General features: G+C 34.0%; 1 long non-coding RNA gene across 1 annotated transcript; it reads right to left on the bottom strand.

Moving 5' to 3' along the window:
- Positions 1-457: 457 nt before the first annotated feature.
- Positions 458-3,503, bottom strand: LOC138899598 (uncharacterized). Its single transcript, XR_011411333.1, has 2 exons — positions 3,220-3,503; positions 458-953 (listed from the first exon to the last, which is right to left on the bottom strand). It is a non-coding gene; the product is annotated as an uncharacterized lncRNA (long non-coding RNA).
- Positions 3,504-6,935: the final 3,432 nt, after the last annotated feature.

The raw sequence follows: 6,935 nt of genomic DNA on the forward strand, positions 1-6,935 counted from the left end.
TGTCCAGTGTAAAGCTGTATGAGTAATAATTTTCTCGCAGGGAATCACCCCTGTCAATTTGGGTGACCTTTCTTTCTTGATGTGGAAGTGTGCATTTTGATACTGATTGATTCGTTTCAAATTATTTATATTGCATCTTCTTTTGAAACACACTTTCTATCTTTTAGTGCTAAACAGACTTCAACCCATCTGATCATCCTTAAGCCTGATCTTCACAATAATTTATAGGTAGAGATCTTTAACCTCCATAGGTATGAATGCTTTAGTTCCACGTATACTTGGCTTATACTTATTTTCGAAGTGTTTCAACTCTTTATTCATCCTCAAAAGTATCATTTTCTTTTAGTTATCAAATTCATGACTAGATCAATGTTCTAAAATCTGGCCAAAAATTCTGCATGTATGTCATGTCACTAGAACTAGCGGATAAAGAACTATGCATAAAATGGACACAATATGACTGACTGTATTTTATTGAATAAAGAAAGGAAGGGTCTGATAACACAAAAAGATGAAGAAAACATGACAAAATAAGCTACTATGACTCCTACCCGGGCGAAAAGGGAGTGACTTTTCAGTTACTAAGCGAAATCCTATCCATGGACTTGCAGATAAGCATTCCAAGGCATTCAACAATTTTGATTGCTTTGGAATCAACAAATTTCGACTTTGTGGTCAAATCGTTCCCAATATTGGCTATTGAATTTTAGGACTGGCGGCATAAGAAATTTCATAGCAACATTCACATGTCTCCCTATCATCATAGATCATCTCACACCAAGCATGTCCTGTTGCTCAAACCTGGTAAGAGTCAACAAACATTTGCCTATATTTTTCACCACCAAACTGTGTACTTGCCTTTTCGTGATCATAGTTGGATCAACATTAGCGGTGCTTATTCCCTTAGTTGAGAAGATGATAGAATGATCCTGGATTTTTTTCGTGATTCACCACTGCAAACCAAAAAATCGACCACCTTTAACTAGCTTTTATTTCAAAACAACAAGCACATTAGAATGAACACACTCTTTTTCTCTTTCTTTTTTTTTTCTTTTCTCTATTTTTTTCACTTTTCTTTTTTCAAAATCATTCGATCGAACCTGATGTTGGTTGCCTACGTATCATGTGGGAACATGAATAAGATTTTGCGTAGTTCGGGAAGATCAAGAATAAGGTAATTCTTACTCTTATACAATTCAGACCACAACGTCCCCTTATTTTATATTATTTTTAATTTATTTTTCTTTTAATGGACATTTGTACAAAAATCGGATAATTTCTCTCTTATTCATTCAACTGATTTATCCTAAAGCCGATCAAAATGCAAGACTCCCAATTAATGCAACAGATAGCACATAACATGAACATATTGGTCTCAACAATGTACCTATCCTATACGGACCCGACCCTGTGCCGAGTTTCGCTAAGTCAAATGCACACGATGCAATAAAACAATCCTACTAGGGATAACCGGGCATGTTGCTTGTTCTTCTAGGTTTTAAAAATCCAAGGGGATGAGGTGTATCTAGACTTGCCATAAAAGGAGCGAATAACTCGAGTTGGGAAAGGGTAGCATACCAGGAGCAATACTTATCCGTCTTAACTACTGTACCCTTCCCGTTCTTAAACATTGATGACTAATAATCGTCAATGGGAGCCCAGGCCCACAGGCTTTATCTCAAAAAATAATGGTGCATGTATCTGTGATTCCCAAGGTTATATTCAAAAGACTCAGAGGGGTGCATGAGAAGACAGTTTATATGTACAGTTCAACAATATCAAAGCGGTAAAAAGTGGACAAGTAGCACATATAAATCACAATATATACAAAAATTAATAAAGCCAAATGAAGTCAATGTACACGCTCTAATTCTTGAAGTTCCCAAGCAGAGTCTCCAGAGATTTCACACCGCTTTTTACCGCAAAAGATATGTATGTCATGGATTATTGTGGGTTAAAGAGTTTTTTCAATTAAAGTGATAAATTTGAGTAGGGATTATTTTACTTATAGAGTCGCCACTTGGCATTGATTTTTTGGGTGTTCCAAGTCACCTTTTATTTGAAACTATAGTCAAAGGAAAGTTTGACTCTATTATTATTGGTCTACAAAAATAAAGTTCGGGTAAGGAATTCTGTTGACCGATGAGAAGGTGTAAGGCATTCCCCGAGTCCCGTGGTTCTAGCACGGTCGCTTTATTGACTACATTTGGCTTATATTATTTTTGGATAACCTGTGTTTTATTGGTTCTCATCTTTTACTTATGCCCGCTTTTATTGCTTGATTAGATTTATGAAAATTATCTTGAAATAAGTCACGCATACGTGTACTCATTTTTGTTTGGCGTGTCAAGAATCATGTCACGCATACGTATACACAATCAATAATATATTTATTATTATTCGAAGTTGATTGGTCAAGTCACGTGAACGTGCACTTGTATTTGGGGTTACGTATCACAGCTATGACGCGGGAACCGTACACATAGCCATAATATTTAATTATTTAAAGTGCGCCTAAAGAAACTAGCACACTTGAATTATTTTCCTAAACTAATTTGAAATTATTGTAAGGCTAAGAGCTTATGGAAAGGAAGTTATTTGGAAGTTGGGAAATATTTTAGCTATTTAAAGTATTGACAAGTTATCCACACTTAGAAATATTTACAACTTACTACTCTATCTTTGAAATTAGAAAATATTTATCTATTATGGAAGAATGGGATAATTATTAATCTAGTGACTAAAATTATTGGGCCTCGCAGATTTATACTCAATCAGATCCATGTCTAATTCTTTCTTTCCTATTTAATGTCGTAGCTCTTTTCTGGTTCACTTGAACTCCAATGCATGTCCCATTAATATGGCAAGATCTTCATTCTTAATTCTAAATAGCAAATCTCATTAAGATAAAATCCTATACAAATAATCTATTGATAAATAGCTTGAAACATGTAAAAAGAAACTACAACATGATAATGTGTATAAATAAAACAACACGACACATGAACCTCTATAAGAACATCACACAAACAATGAAATAATTAACAAAGGGAGGATAAGTAATGAACCTTTAAGAAAATATTTTCTTCAGAACTTGATTAATGCAAAAAGAATTCTGAGCAAAACAAATACACCAAACCAAGGGCAAATCGGCAAATAAACAGAAAATCTAGCGAAGAACCTTCTAAAATTCGATCCCGGGCCGAAACTCGACTGTACCTCGTGAGGCTGTTTGTTTTTGGCGTGAGAGAGATGACTACCAATGAAGCTTCACATGGTATTTTTAGGCTTGAATTTTGTGGTATTTTTGGGTCTTAAACAGGCTGATGAATTGCTGGAGTTTTTGAAAGAAAGAGGAAGAAAGAATGAAACGAGTAGAAATTCTCTTAGCGCAGAAGAAGAATTGTTTCCCCTCAATTCTCTCTCTCTATCGCTCTCTCTCTCTCTCTCTCTCTCTATCTATCTCTATCTATCTGTCTCTTTGTGTCTTTCTCTTCTCCCATTTATCTCTTCTATTTATAGAAAAAAATTCGAAATCTTTCAGATTTTCTTTTAATTAATTATTTTTAAGAAAATTCCACTTCCCATTTTCCTTCTTTTTAAAAAAAGATATTCTCCACCTTCCTTTACTTTATTTTTTTAATTCCCACATTCTTTACTTTTGTTTTAATAAAATTCCACGTTCACTTACTTTATTTAAAAGAATTCAACTTTCTTTTACTCATTTTTTTATTTCCCACATTCCTTTACTTTTATTTTTTGTTATTTCCCACTTTCTTTTAATTTTTTAAAATTTTCACCTTCCTTTATTTTTATTTTTTAATTCCATACTTCCCCTTTTCCTTTTTCTTTTCCACCCGAAATTTAAAAAAAATATTTAATTTTTTTTTTATTTTAAAATAAAGATAAAGATAAAGATAATATTAATAGTAATAATTGCCCTTTTAAATTATTTTAAATTTTTACCCTATAAAAAAGTATAACAAAGCTAAAAACTGTAGATTAAACCCCTAATAATATTTACATAATAGAAGATGAGAAAATTTTAAATATGGTCAAATATTATGTGCTCACAGCATACCCCTCTTTGTATGGAAAGATAAAGAGTTTTCACGCAAAGAAAAGATGAGCCATGTGACTAATTTTGAACATATCTTTATTCAAAGTGAAAGAAATATAGAGAAGAGAAAAAAGTGCAACCGGGTCCTGGTTTTGAAAAACCTACATATCCCGGGTTTGGGGAATCATGTCGTGTGTAATTCAAGTATGAAGAATGGAATGGTGGAATGATGAGTTGGAGAATCAAGTGAGGTGTGGTCGAGGCTCCGTCCCGCAGTCCTTTTATTACAACAATAAATGAAAAAGAAAATTACATTAAAGAAGAAGGAAAATACAAAATCTTATCTACTCTTTGTGTCCTGAATCTTTCATCTTCACTTGAAATCTTGTAAACCCGTATTGAAAGATGGGTGCCTTGACTTTGAAGATTGATGACCTGCTTTTTTATCAGAGTTTGAAACTTGATTCTTGGAAAACCGGGTTGCTGACATATTATCAAAGCTAACTCCGACTATCTTGTGATCGAAAGACCTCTTCTTCTTTTCTTTTTTCTTTTTTTGACGAGAATTGATACTGCAAGCTTTAATCGTCACAATTTGTGCTTTACGGCAGGGTCCTGCAAAATCATAAAAGACGAACAAAATGAACAAAAGTTTTCTGCTTTAGTTTAGCACTAGAAAGGTTTTGTGAGTTATTAGAGAAAGTTATATATTATCTAATCTATGAAAGGTATACAAAGACAGTAGTATAAACTAGCTATATGAGGATATGCAACCGGGGGTACCCCATATTAAAGAGAGATAATGTAACCAGGGGTTGGAGCTCTGTATTACTGAGAAGGAATGGAACTAGGAGTTGGTACCCTATATTACGGAAAGAAAATGTAACCAGGGTTTGGCACCCTATATTATTAAGAAGGAATGTAACTACGGGTTGGAACCCTGTATTACTGAGAATGAAATGTAACCAGGAGAGAGAGAGAGAGAGAGAGAGAGAGAGAGAGAGAGAGAGAGGGGGGGGGGAGAATTGAGGGGGAAAAATTCTTCTTCTGCGCTAAGGGAATTTCTGCTCGTTTCATTCTTTCTTCCTCTTTCTTTCAAAAAATCCAGCAATTCATCTGCCTATTTCAGACTCAAAATGCCTCAAATTCAAGCCTGAAAATACCATGTGAAGCTTCATTAGTAGTCATCTCTCTCACGCTAAAAACAAACAGTCTCACGAGGTACAGTCGAGTTTCAGTCCGGGCTCGAATTTTAGAAGGTTCGTCGCTAGATTTTCTGTTCATTTGTCAATTTGCCCTTGGTTTGGTGTACTTGTTTGGATCAATATTTTTTATTAATCAAGTTCTGAAGGAATTTTTTGCTTAAAGGTTCATTACTTATCCTCCCTTTGTTAATTATTTTATTGTTTGTGTGATATTCTTATAAAGGTTCATGTGTTGTGCTGTTTTATTTATACACATTATCATGTTATAGTTTCTTTTTACACGTTTCAAGCTATTTATCAACATATTATTTGTATAGGATTTCACCTTTATGAGATTTGCTATTTAGAATTAAGAATGAAGATCTTGCCATATTAATGGGCCATGCGTTGGAGTTCAAGTAAGTGAACTAGAAATGAGCTACGACATTTAATAGGAAAGAAAGAATTAAACATGGGTCGGATTGAGTATAAATCTGCCAGGCCCAATAGTTTTAGTCACTAGATTAATAATTAGCTCATTCTTCCATAATAGATAAATGTCTCATAATTTCAAAGATAAAGTAGTAAGTTGTAAATATTTCTAAGTGTGGATAACTTGTCAATACTTTAAATAGCTAAAATATTTCCCGACTTCCAAATAACTTACTTTCCATAAACTCTCGGCCGTACAATAATTTCATATTAGTTTAGGAAAATAATTCAAGTACGCTAGTTTCTTTAGGCACGCTTTAAATAATTAAATATCATGGTTATGTGTACGGTTTCCGTGGCATAGCTGTGATACTTATCCTCAAATACAAGCGCACGTTCACGTGACTTGACCAATCAATTTTGAATAATAATAAATGTGTTATTGATTGTGTACACGTACGCATGATATGATTCTTGACACGCCAAATAAAAATGAGTACACGTACGCGTGACTTATTTCAAGATAATTTTCATAAATCTAATGAAGAAATAAAAGCGAACATAGGTAAAACATGAGAACCAATAAAACACAGGTTATCCAAAAATAATATAAGCCAAATGTAGTCAATAAAGCGACCGTGCTAGAACTACGGAATTCTGGGAATACCTTACACCTTCTCCCCGTTCAACAGAACTCCTTACCCGGACTTTATTTTCGTAGACCAATAATAATAGAGTCAAACATTCCTTTGACTAGAGATTCAAATAAAAGGTGACTTGGAATACCCAAAAAATTAATTTCAAGTGGCGACTCTGTAAGTAAAATAATCCCTACTCAAATTTGTCATTTTAATTGGAAAAATTCTTTAACCCACAACAATCCAGGACATACATATATTTTGGGGTAAAAAGGGATGTGACACATTCGGTAAATATTAAGGTAACCGGAAGATATCCTTATTCGTTTACTCCGCAAGGGGTTGCTTGTTATGCTTAGTTTAACATCGAAGATAATGAAATTTTGCAAGATATTTTGAGGACTCCGAATGAACATCGGGATGTTCTTGTGTTAAAAATGCTAGAAATGTACGTTTAAGTCCGAATACGTCAACAATATTGATGTTCTGCAAAATACGGATAACCCTCAATCATCTTGTGGTGTTTTTGGAGTAGTTTTATCCGAACATGTTCCGTATGAAAGAGTTTGGCCAGAGCTAAACTTATCTGTACGGGCGAATGAGGAGCGAGGACATAATTTC

This window comes from Nicotiana tomentosiformis, chromosome 9 (assembly GCF_000390325.3).
Source record: "Nicotiana tomentosiformis chromosome 9, ASM39032v3, whole genome shotgun sequence".
NCBI classification, from domain to species: domain Eukaryota; kingdom Viridiplantae; phylum Streptophyta; class Magnoliopsida; order Solanales; family Solanaceae; genus Nicotiana; species Nicotiana tomentosiformis.